Here is a 12306-nt window from a genome sequence, read left to right as displayed (position 1 = left end):
GGTCCACATTGGGCGCATATATACAGCAAATATTCAAGTCCCTGCCCCCCAGCGTGCCTGAGATAGCCACATAGCGGCCCTCCGGGTCCACCACCGATTTCGCAACCTGAAAGGGGACCCCAGCCCTGATCCATATCAGCGCCCCCCTTGCATAAGCTGAGTATGAGGTGTAGAAGACCTGCCCTCTCCATCTACGCTGTAGCACCGCCCCTTCCGCCCCGGTGAGATGAGTCTCCTGCAGCAGCGCTATCTGCACCCCTCTACGCACTAGATAAGCGTGAACCTTGTGACGTCTAGACATTGTGTGAAGCCCTCGTACATTCCAAGTGATGCATTTCACATTAGCGATTTCAGCCATTGTCCCATATTGTCCGTCCCGGGCTTTCCCACCAAGGCTCAAACAAAGAACAAGCGAAAGTCAAGTCAACACTGATGGCGGCCATCTTCCCCAACAAAAACCCAACAACCGTCTGAAACAAACCCCCTCCCACCCACCCCAGAACAGGACCCAAATAGCTCCATCTAGTTCCCATCCAAACCGTGTCTCCTACAACCCCCCAATCCCCGACTAATCCTGCGGTCGCCACCGCAGGGAGCCTTAAGGGCTAGGTGCGGGCTGGGCGCCAGTAATGGGCCTTCGAGTCTCGTACTACCGAGACTAATTTGAGCCCAAGTCAAAACAAAAGGGACAGCCCGACCGGGGCCCCCCCCACCCCCCCATCGGATCATGTCACCAATCGCCTCCCCTACCACCTCCGCCGCGAACCCCCACCCAAATGGAAGTAGCTCACCCAGTCATCCCTGCCCATCCAGCATGCCCTCAGCCGAGTCTGGAGTAACCTCAGGCAGGTGAACACTATCGGTCTCTGATTCCTCTGTGTCCGTTTGCCCCCCCTCGCCACCGGGTTCCGATTCTTCGACAATGGGGCCGCTTTGTGAACCAGAAAGATTAGACACCATCTCCAGTACTCCTCGTCGCTCCGCCATTGTTTCCACAGTCGAAGGTTTGCCTGGTTTGCCACGGCGGCTGCGGAGTCTTTTGGAACGACGTTGTTGACCAGGTTCCACAGCCAGCTGGGATGACGAGCCAAACCCATCTTTCCCGGCTCTATAGAGTTCGAGCCAATTACAGACTTCCTCCCGAGAATCAAAGAACTGGGTTTTGTCGTCAATGATAATACGGAGCCTTGCAGGAAAAAGGAGTGAGTACTGGATACCCTCGCTCCGAAGCTCGCGCTTGATCGCCAGGAAAGAGGTCCGTTTACGTTGGGTCTCATACGTGTAGTCCGGGAAAATGTTCACCTGGCTATTCTCCACCTGATATGGTCCGTTATGCCTGGCGGCATTGAGGATAAGGTCTCTGTCCTGAAAATGCAATAAACGCGCCACCACCGGACGTGGGGCGCGGCCCTGTTGCGGCGGCCTCGCCGGCACCCTATGTGCCCGTTCCAGGGTGTAGAAGGAGGACAGACCCTCCGGAGCTACCGCCTCTTGGAGCCAAGCTTCCAAGTAGGCCACCATGTCGCCATTCTCGATCTTCTCCGGTAGGCCCACCACCCGAATATTGTTCCGCCTGTTACGCCCTTCAGCGTCCTCCGCCCGTTTTTCCAAGGCCTCAATCCGGGACAGGGCATCCTTCATTGTCGCGGCCAGGGTTTTCTGCGCCGGCTCCAGATCCTTCACTGAGCTCTCTACCACCTTAACTCTGTCCGAGAGCTTGCCGTGGTCTGCCCTGAGGAGGCCCAAGCTCGTCGCAACCTGGGCGATGTCTTGCTGTAGAGCCGATCGGGTGGTTGCGATCGCTTCCAGGACCCGGTCAAATTGTTGTTGTAGGTGGGGGCCACCAGAACTCTCCGGGTCACCTCGGTCCTCCTTGTCCGGCTCCTCCGTGTCCGAGGCGGCCGGGGTGGTCCCTTTGGGTCCCCTCGGTTGGATCCCGTGGAGGAAAGTTCTTCAGAGGCACTACCAAGTGCGGGCGTTGACTATGGCGCTCCTGGCACGCAGTCGATGTGCAGAGGGCCCTCGATCGTCGTCGCCAGGGCCCACCACTCCTCCGACTCTTCGGGCTTTGCCACCGCCGTGCCACTGGAGGCCAACGGGGGGGAGGCGGGGACGATCGGCGCCAGTCCGGGTAGGTCCGCCTGGCCGATGAAGACCTCGAGCGAGAAACACCAGAGCTGCCGGAAATTCTGTGGCGCCAGGTCACTGTGCTGCCCATGAAGTGCACAGGGCTTCGGCGAGTTCAGGCACTCAGTGGGGGACAGCCGGGTGTGTCTCGTGGCATCGTCTTCCCACTCAGGGCCTCCGGTCATCCGTGAGCTGCTCCCGTCGAAAATTCGACCTACAGTCCGTCTGGGGTTGACCACAGTGTTCAGATCCTTCCAAACCATCAACCAGACTAACGTTTCTCGGGGAGATAGGATGCAGAGAAGATGCGCGGAGCTCTGCTAGGCATCCACGGGTTTGGGGTCTCGGCAAAGCCATCGAGAAGGTCCGGACGCCATCTTGGTTTCCGCTCCGCGGTCTCCGCCACTTCGCTTTTTCGTCGGAACAACCAGTTTTCGAGTGTCACCGGGCGTCCCAGCAGGTCCCCTCAGACCCGATCTTCGGTTTGTGGGGGTCGGGGTGCCCCGCGGTCTCCGATCTGCAGGATCAATGCGGGCTCAGTCCCGGAGCCGAGCTCTCAGGCGACCATCGCCATCGGCGTCCAAGCCACGCCCCTTCGCGCCAGGGCACTCACCTTCTCCTAAAGCACAGCGAGCAGCGGAACTAGCGCTGACTCGTAGGCGAACAAATCTTTGACAAAAACGCCAATCTCGGCGAGGACTGAGGCCACGCCCCCTTGTCGCAGTACTTAAAGCGCTGATCACGAGCACCTAAGTCAGACTATCGCGCACTCATGAGGCGGAAGCCGGGAGCTTTTAGAACTGTTAAATCTTATTTGCGTCACCTGAATAACTTGTGTTTTTAAAAACTCACCACGCGCTAGCAAAGCGCCAGGGCACTCACCTTCACCTAAAGCACAGCGAGCAGCGGAACTAGCGCTGACTCGTAGGCGAACAAATCTTTGACAAAAACGCCAATCTCGGCGAGGACTGAGGCCACGCCCCCTGAAGGCCACGCCCCCCTACCCCCTACATCATGTGCTGTCACCGGAAGCGCAGCGGGAGCGCCGTTTGCGCGCCGAAGGCGCGCCTAAGGCAAGCCCGTCTGCGCCCGTCATCGCCACGACATCGCCAGTCGCCAGTCCCCCTGGTCCAACCGGGCCCCACATGCCCATACGGTACGACCGTGAAGAACTCCTTGCCATGAATCTTAGTCAAAGATGTCCTGATGCTACAGGTGTCCTTGGCCACTCGCAACTCCATTGCAACCTCTGCCATTTTTCTACCGACAATCCAACCCGCGTTCGGGGATACCGTGGCATAACCACCACCCCGCCCCTGACGATACTTCAACTCAATGTCAGATCACTCTCTAAACACCATCTAGAGGTAAACTCGCTCATACTGGATGAAAACCCAGACATCCTCTTCCTCTGCGAAACATGGTTACGAGATGGCGCATCTACCATCCCCAACCTTACGCTCCCAGATGAGTATCACCTGGCCACCATAAACCGCGAAACTCGAGGCGGTGGCATCGCAGTAATTTATAAGAAGCACTTCACCTGCTCTTTTACTAAAGAAACTCTCCCTGACTGTGAATGCGCCCAATTTAAAATTAGCACTAGCCCTCTATTCACAATGTCGGGTCTATATATCTACCGCCCACCTGGCCCTGCTTCCAGGTTCATTGACGCCCTCCTGGAGACGTCTACTGCACTCATTACCAAATCCGCCAACTTCACTATCCTGGGCGATCTCAACCTGCATTTTGATCTAACTAATGATCACACTATTGCTAATCTCCTCACCGACCTCTCGGCTTTGCAGCTTAACTCTCTCATTCACGCTCCCACCCATTTAGCCGGCCATACTCTAGACCCGGTTTTCACCAACATCCAAGAGGCAGTCACAGAAGTCCCCACCCCTATGGGATGGACGGACCACTACCTCATCAAGCTAACTGTCCCAGCTCCAGGACGGCAGTATAAAACTGAATCCAACCGTCGCCTTAAAAGACCATGGCACAAACTCTCCACCCCTACTCTTCATGAAACCCTAGGAGGATTCCATTGGGAAGCCAATCAGAATATAGATACGACCTATACCTCCTTCACTACCTGGATCACAGGTGGGCTTGATACTCTCATTCCAGCCAAACTAACCAAAGGACGAGCCACACCTTCTAATCCCTGGTATGACAACACCCTTAAAGCCATGCGCAAAGACTGCAAAAGAGCCGAGCGTCAATGGAGAAAAAACTTTGACGGTCAGGATAAGGCTAACTACCTATCCAAGCTTAAAATTTATCACAAAGCCATCAGCACTGCCCGCGCAGCTTTCTATGCTGACAAAATCAGCTCCAACCCGAACCCATCTAAAATGATTTTTAAACTTGTCAAAGAACTACAAAATCCCAGGTCACCCTCTCCCAAAATTGCATCCAATGAACAATGCGAGCAGCTGGCCGCATACTTTGTAGAGAAAGTCCAGAACATCTACAGAACTTTTCCGCAGAACTCTCCTCACTCTGGGGAACCCAAGAACCCAACCTCCACCATCACCCCTCTTACCCAAATCCCTGTCATCACGGCTATTGACCTGATTAAACTTTGCAAGAAAGTGAAATCTGGCTCCCCGGCGGACCCTATGAGCCCTTCTCACTTCCTGGATTCGCTTGACTTCTTCCTATCCCCCATGATCGACATCCTCAATCTCTCTTTCACTTCTGCTACTGTACCCATAGCCTGGAAGCAAGCTTGGGTATCACCCATAATCAAAAAACCCACCCTGGACCCTTCGAAGCCAGAAAACTTCCGACCAATATCCCTCCTCCCCTGGATATCTAAAATAGCAGAAGCTCACGTCAACGGCATTCTCTCCAAACATGTGGACCTAAATGGAATTCTGGACCCATCCCAAAATGGCTTCAGACCGGGCCACAGCTCTGAATCTGCCCTATTGGCCACCACTGAATATCTCCGGACGATTTTAGACTCTGGTCAAAGTGCTGCGCTGAATCTTTTAGATCTCAGCGCAGCCTTTGATACGGTATCTCATGACATTCTTCTGAACCGTCTGGAGATGGCTGGTGTGTCTGGCCTCGCTCTAACCTGGTTCCACTCCTTTCTTAAGGACAGATCCTTCAGGGTATCAGCCCCCCCTTTTCTCTCAAAACCTCATCCAATAGCACAGGGAGTTCCCCAGGGTTCAGCGCTGAGCCCCTCCCTCTTCAACCTATATGTCCAGCCTCTTGCGGAAGTGGCCAAAGAGTGGGGGCTCACGCTGGTATCGTACGCCGACGACACCCAGCGGGTCGTCACCCTCACTGAAAGCCCTTCCATCGCGGCATCCAAGTTCAGAGAGGGCCTGGCAGCAGTGGCACAAAGGATGACGGACAACTATCTCCAACTGAACGCCGGAAAAACCGAGGTGCTCCTCCTTGGCAGAAACACCAGCCAATGGAACAAGCACTGGTGGCTGTCATCCCTTGGTACCACCCCACTCCCTAAAAACAGCGTAAAAAACCTGGGCGTTTGGATGGATGCCAATCTCAGCTTCCAGACACACACCAAAAAGGTGGCAGCCACCTGTATAGGTCTTCTAAGAAATCTCAGGCCTATACTCTGCTTTTTTGACTCAAAGGTTCGCCAGCTGATTGTCCAGGCAACCATCTTATCACGCCTGGACTATGCGAACGTCCTCCTCCTAGGCGCAAAAAAAGCAGAAACTGCTAGGTTCCAACGAGTCCAGAATGCGGCAGCTAGAACGCTGGTCGGTCTTCCCCGCAGATGCTCAGCCAGAGCCACCATCCGCAAACTCCACTGGCTGCCCGTGGAACACAGAATTAAATTTAAAGCTCTCATTACGATCTTTAAAATTGTCAAACAGGGAAACCCCCCTCTGCTACGAAACCTGGCCTGCCCCTATGTCCCTAGCCGTGGGCTACGCTCCTCCAACCAACTTCTTCTGAAAGTACCCAGAATAAAGCTCTGTCTTTCTGGAGGCCGCTCATTCAAGGTTCTGGGTCCCAAGCTATGGAACGATCTTCCTCTCCACATACGTTCCATAGAATGCCTCTCTGTCTTCCGTAAGGCAATCAAGACCCTCCTTTTCCCTGCCCCCTAGTGTATTTCTTAAATCCCCCCTCTCCCCCGTCTGGTAGGGTGTGTGTTTGTCTATCAGCGCCGGGACGCCCCATTGCTGGGGTAGCTGTTGCGCTTTACCAAACCCAGAATAGAATAGAATAGAATAGAATTAAGCAATTGAAAGCTGCAAGGTTTTAGAAGCAGGTGTCTATATTAAGCCCATTGAGATCATTTTATGGTATTGTATGGTATGCAGTACTTGATTTGTAAAAGAAAAAAGTTTCAGGGCCCTCGTCAGGGGTCCACGGCAGCTTGCGCCACACATTGTCACTGTCAGCTCTGCCAACGGCATTACCTACACAACTTTTAACTATCACGCTGCTACAAGTGTGACAATTCAGACTGTACCAGGCCCCCAAAGCTATAAGAAAGGCTTGGGAGGAAGGTATTAGTTGTTTACAATGTATATTGAATTAGTAAACAACTGTTTCTGTATTCATTTTTAAATTACACAAACAGCGCCACCAAGTGGCAGTTGTCATAAGTGCCGGTGCTGACAATTAAGTGCCAGTGCCCAGCACCGGAAACCACTGGCTCAAATGAAGCACTGATGTGATGGTATGTGTCCTTGTGGAACGCACTATCACCCGCAAGAACATCCAGGCGGTGTGTATGCCTAGTCGAGTCTAGGGAGGGGAGTTAATCAAAAAGCAAGGTCTTCAGCTTCTTGTGGAACTCAAGAAGAGAGGAAAAGGCTCTGATGTGAAGTGAGAGGTCGTTACACGCTTTAGGATAGATGTACAAGAAGGCCCTGCCTCCGGATCTGTTTCAGTGTATTCATTGGATGTGTGTGCATAGGAGTCCGGCAGAGCGGAGGTGTATGGTGGGTCGGTGGAAGGAGAAGTGAATGTTCAGGAAGGTAGAGCCCGTATTGTATAGGGCCCTAAATGTGTGAGTGAGGAGTCTGAACTGTACACGTTTGTGTATGGGAGCAAGTGAAGTTCCCTGAGGTGTGGGTTGAGCAATGTGATGTTTATCACCTGATGATACCAACTACAGAAGCATAAAAACATAATGTAAAAAAAACCTGGTTATTGTGGTTATTATGCCGCTGGCCGCGCGACACGAAGGGGAGATAACGCGAGACAGGGTCTTAGTTCCACATGCCGCGCGAAGCAGAACAATAGCGCGCCGCCCCCTTTGCAACAGCCAATGAGTGGCGAGACTTGCGAGCGAGAGGCGGGCTCACGGGACGACCTATAACTAGCAGGGCTAGCATTGCTCGGTCTTTTCCGGTCATGTTTCCTGGGCTGCTCTGCGCTGTTGTTCCTGTTGTGCCCGTCGTGCGCCTGCCGGCCTCGCGGGTCTTGCGTCGGGTATTCCCTCGTCGGGTTTTGCGGTGAGTGCTAGTTTGGGGGTTTTGTGTTCAGCTTGCGGGGGCTGCGTTGGAGGGGCATAGAGCGGGAGGAGGTGAGGAGCACGAGCGGCGGTTTGTGTGGCCTGGGGGGACCGAGGGAGAGCGGGCTGGGCAGGGTCTGTTCCGTGCGAGTTCACGTGGGTCCTGCTGCAGCGCTTTCTTTTGAACTTGGAAAATAAATTAAAGTTAGTGGTTGAGGTTCCGTCTTCTTTTCGGTCTTTGCTACTGCAAGCTAGAAACGGGGTTCTGCGTTCAGCTTGCGGGGGCCGCGTCGGAAGGGCACAGAGCGGCAGGAGGCGAGGAACGCGAGCGGCGGTTTGTGTGGCCTGGGGGGACCGAGGGGGAGCGGGCCGGGCAGTGTCTGTTCCATGCGGGTTCACACGGGTCCTGCTGCCTGCAGTGACTGTGCATACTTAGAGCTCAAATAAAATAAATACACGAAGTGCTCGGAAGCGATTTAAGGAATGGAGTTTGCTTCCGGTGAATTTGGAAACTTAGTCTGCCCGGATTGCCACGCGGGGGTTGCAGCGGCAGCCGGTGATGGGCCTTTGTATTGTAGATTCGTTTTGTGCAGAGTTGTTGTGCAGCACACTGTGTCCAGGCAGGAGGAAGCGTCCGCCTCACATCTCCATCACCACAAGGACGGTGCGTCCCCGGCCCTGTTTATTGTTGCTTAGGATAAGGTGCCCGCTGCCTTTCAAGTACGACTTGCAAGCCTCAGTCCAGAACCAAAACCTACCCAAGCCGAGTTGGGGGTGGGGGCTTGGCAGCGACCAAATGTGAATGAACGTCATGGGGCTCTGTCATCGACGGGGGCCTCCTCCAGAGCTGTGGCGGAGTACAGGGCGATCTGGAAGCAGATGGACAGTAAGGGTACCTCTGCGGCAGAATACCTCTGCCTGGCACAGTAGGGGTGCCTGAGCCAAGAACCTGGAGCCGAGGGGGTTCCAGGAAACAGCGTCGGCACCCCGTTAGTCCTTCGGGCGGTCGGGGGGCCTGAACCGACCGGGGGTGTGCCTCATCGCTCCGCCCTGACAGGGGGGGCGGGAGTAGAACGAAATAAAGTATTAACGTATTGCACCGTCAAGAGCATCGACTTACCGTGCAAAATGGCTAATTAGGCATGCGGGTCAGCGAGGGGCTGCCGCATTGGATCGCCTGTAAGATGACCCACCTTATCTGCTACTTGTTATGCAAAATAAACCTGCACCAACGTTTCCCACACTTATGTCTCATGAGTCTCCTTGGTATGAAAGTGGTATGGGGCTCAAGGTGGAGCGAGCGCTGGCAGTGTGGGCACTATGCCGCTGGCCGCGTGACACGAAGGGGAGATAACGCGAGACAGCGTCTTAGTTCCACATGCCGCGCGAAGCAGAACAATAGCGCGCCGCCCCCTTTGCAACAGCCAATGAGTGGCGAGACTTGCGAGCGAGAGGCGGGCTCACGGGACGACCTATAACTAGCAGGGCTAGCATTGCTCGGTCTTTTCCGGTCATGTTTCCTGGGCTGCTCTGCGCTGTTCCCAACCTGGCCCTGACCCAGCAGCAGAGCGGCAGGCGAATTGTGAACGACTAATGGTCTGTTTTGTGTTGCAGGCGGAGTCACAGGGCGATCTGGAAGCAGATGGACAGTAAGGGTACCTCTGCGGCAGAATACCTCTGCCTGGCACAGTAGGGGTGCCTGAGCCAAGAACCTGGAGCCGAGGGGGTTCCAGGAAACAGCGTCGGCGCCCCGTTAGTCCTTCGGGCGGTCGGGGGGCCTGAACCGACCGGGGGTGTGCCTCATCGCTCCGCCCTGACAGGGGGGGCGGGAGTAGAACGAAATAAAGTATTAACGTATTGCACCGTCAAGAGCATCGACTTACCGTGCAAAATGGCTAATTAGGCATGCGGGTCAGCGAGGGGCTGCCGCATTGGATCGCCTGTAAGATGACCCACCTTATCTGCTACTTGTTATGCAAAATAAACCTGCACCAACGTTTCCCACACTTATGTCTCATGAGTCTCCTTGGTATGAAAGTGGTATGGGGCTCAAGGTGGAGCGAGCGCTGGCAGTGTGGGCACTATTAACAGCTGCATTGGTGGTTCTGCAACCTTATTTTTCCTGGCCATGCACCCGGCTGAACCCCTGCCAACTCTTCCTCGGTGCTGCGGTACCAACACAGGAGTTTTTCTCCTGAGTCAGGTCAAGTAAGAATAAATTGTTTTTACGTAGCGCTTCACAATACACTTCTACCTTTTAAGAGCACTCCTAACTGCCCGTGTTACTATTAGCCCATTTAGTGGTGCTAAATATACCGCCATCGAAAGGATGAAAGGAGGAGCGGCCTTCAAGGGATTCCGATTCCTAATCTGCAGATTAGAGAAACACGGTCTAGCATTAATTTACTGAGCCATCTGTGGAATAATTATCTTCCGGGTAGGATGGAAAGGCACCTTCTTCCCAGGTCAACCGGCCCACTAGGGTGAACATAAGTGAACATATCTCTCTGCACCGAACACTGCACACTGACATTCGACACTTACGCTCCCCTATAGCAAGAATGTGCCGACGGCTGCGGGGGTGTGACAGCGTCCAAACGTACCATAAAAAGCAATCAATGAGTCGTAAAACGTGACACTAGAAAATGCGCTAAAATACGCACATACTTATTGCAAAGCGCGTTCCCACAGTTTCACTGAGAATCCGAAGCAGGGAGTGGGGCTGAACAGGTGTGAGCTGCGCACATGCTGCTGCCTGTCACCCGCCGGAGTGGGGCAGTGGGTGGATAGGGCCCCATCAAACCCCACCACGATAATGAATGGGCAGAGTCCGGAGACAGGTGCACGCACAGCCGCCACCCGCAGCCCACTCACGTCCTCACCCACTCTGTCTTGTAGTTATCTGGTTCCGCCCCTGAGAACAAATCCTGTCCAGGCACAGCACAACGCAGCTACCACTTTTTGGAAGTTAAGTTTCGGACCGGGCCACACTAAAGCATTCACTTGAAACGATGGTCAGAACTGTGTTTGTATGTAGGGGGAGGGGGGGGGGGGGGGGGTTGAGGCTAATAAAGCCACGCCTCACAAACACTTATCCGTGGAGAACTTGAAACGGGCAGGGGAAAGTGGAACAATTCGACAATAAGCTCTCAGAAATATTATCAAGCCAGACGGAATCCACAAAAATAAGTTAAGAAAGTTACCTGTAAGTGAGAAGAGGCTGCTGGGGGCGTGTGAAGGGCGCGCCCTAGGGTCCCCGTGCAGTCGGTGCCCTTGCACAGGTAGGGGCTGTCATCCCCATTGTCGCGGTGTGACGGTGACTCCCCTGGAAAAAGTACCACCTGCTTCAGCACATCTCGTTCAATTCCCCCAGCTCGTCCGTCCGCTTTGCTAAACGCATCTCTTTTTTTCCGGGTCCATTACGTTTTCAGATGAGCAAACCCAGCCCCGGATGTGAGTGCAATAATAGGAGAAGTGAACGTCTCAGGCTGGCACCGTGCGGGGGGTGGCAGGGCAGGAACTCAGTGGAACCGGTGACGGGGCGAGGGGGTCTGTGAAACAAGTCTGCATGCCAACCAGAAACTGCGCACCCCTGAACAATCACTCACTGAAAACGGCGCAGAGACCAGCCAACTGTCTGTATCAGAACTGAAGACAGATAACGAGCACAGTGCCTGCTGCCCTGGCCCGCCACCCTTCTGGGTCCTAGTGCTGTGATGTTGTGGCATTTGCTTCTGCACCTCCTCCCTCGGTAACGCCCTCCTTTTACAACCTGCTATTAACAGCGTCAGCTTAAAACATTTTGCGAACCTCAGTACATGTTTTATCTTTTTTAACCCGCCTCCGTATGTTTATAGTTAAAAAAAACTGCCATGGAGTGACACAATGGAATAAAAGGTACCCATCTTTTAATGTGAATATTTTACTACTTTTTTCTAACTTGCTCCTTGTGATAAGTGTCATGTTTTCTCCAGTTTCGCACTGAAGGACAGCTGAGAAAAAATATTCTCTTTCGGAGTGCGACAGACTATTGTGTGAGTGTATCTCCGGAAAGCAGTTAAAAAATAAAATACAAAAAATCGGACCCTAGAAAAGAGATGTAAAATATGTGGGCCTCTTCATAGCAGGCGGGGGTCTATAACGAAGGAGAGGGCCCTTAATAACAAGTATATCACAAGGCAGAAAGAAGGGCAATAAGGCTATTTGAACATTCCACCTACTAAGGTTAGAATGTCCTAAAATAAAAAGGGAGAACATTAAGACAAACATTGGAATGGCGGAACTCTGAGTTTATCCAGTTATTATAAGCTCAGAGCTACTCTATTGTCTTCAATGGAGCTCTCAACATTCAAATGTTCTAATGGCCGTTAAAGGCCCTCTTCCTCATTATAGACCCTTGTCAACGACTCAGACCTATAACTCTGATTCGGGGCCTTTAAAAACTGGTATATTGCTACAGTATTCATTGTTATCTACTTCTAAGGCACTATTCTTCAAACTGCGGGTGGGTCTATTTTGGGGGTGCAAAGGAATGACAAGGGCAGGGTCGTACTGGCCGTAGCGGGCACCGGGCAATAGCCCTGTGCGCCGCACGGGTGGGGACCGGTTTGGGGCCTCTGCGGGCCGTTTTTGTTACAGGGCCATTTTTGCAGCTTAGCACCAAATGGAAAGGTACCTCACTCAGAGATGCCACTTTGTCCAACTCATAACCAGGA

General features: G+C 53.4%; 1 protein-coding gene across 1 annotated transcript in view; it reads right to left on the bottom strand.

Moving 5' to 3' along the window:
• PLEKHA2 (pleckstrin homology domain containing A2) overlaps positions 1-11314 on the bottom strand; it is a 747617-nt gene extending 736303 nt beyond the window's left edge. Inside the window, exon 1 of the mRNA XM_086943737.1 lies at positions 10795-11314. The gene's annotated coding sequence lies outside the window, so the exon portion shown is untranslated. The remainder of the gene's footprint in view (positions 1-10794) is intronic.
• Between the last annotated feature and the right edge of the window lie 992 nt (positions 11315-12306).

This window comes from Lissotriton vulgaris, chromosome 11, assembly GCF_964263255.1.
Source record: "Lissotriton vulgaris chromosome 11, aLisVul1.2, whole genome shotgun sequence".
NCBI lineage: Eukaryota > Metazoa > Chordata > Amphibia > Caudata > Salamandridae > Lissotriton > Lissotriton vulgaris.
Note: the sequence above shows the minus strand (reverse complement) of the source record. Positions and strands in the feature narration are given on the sequence as shown.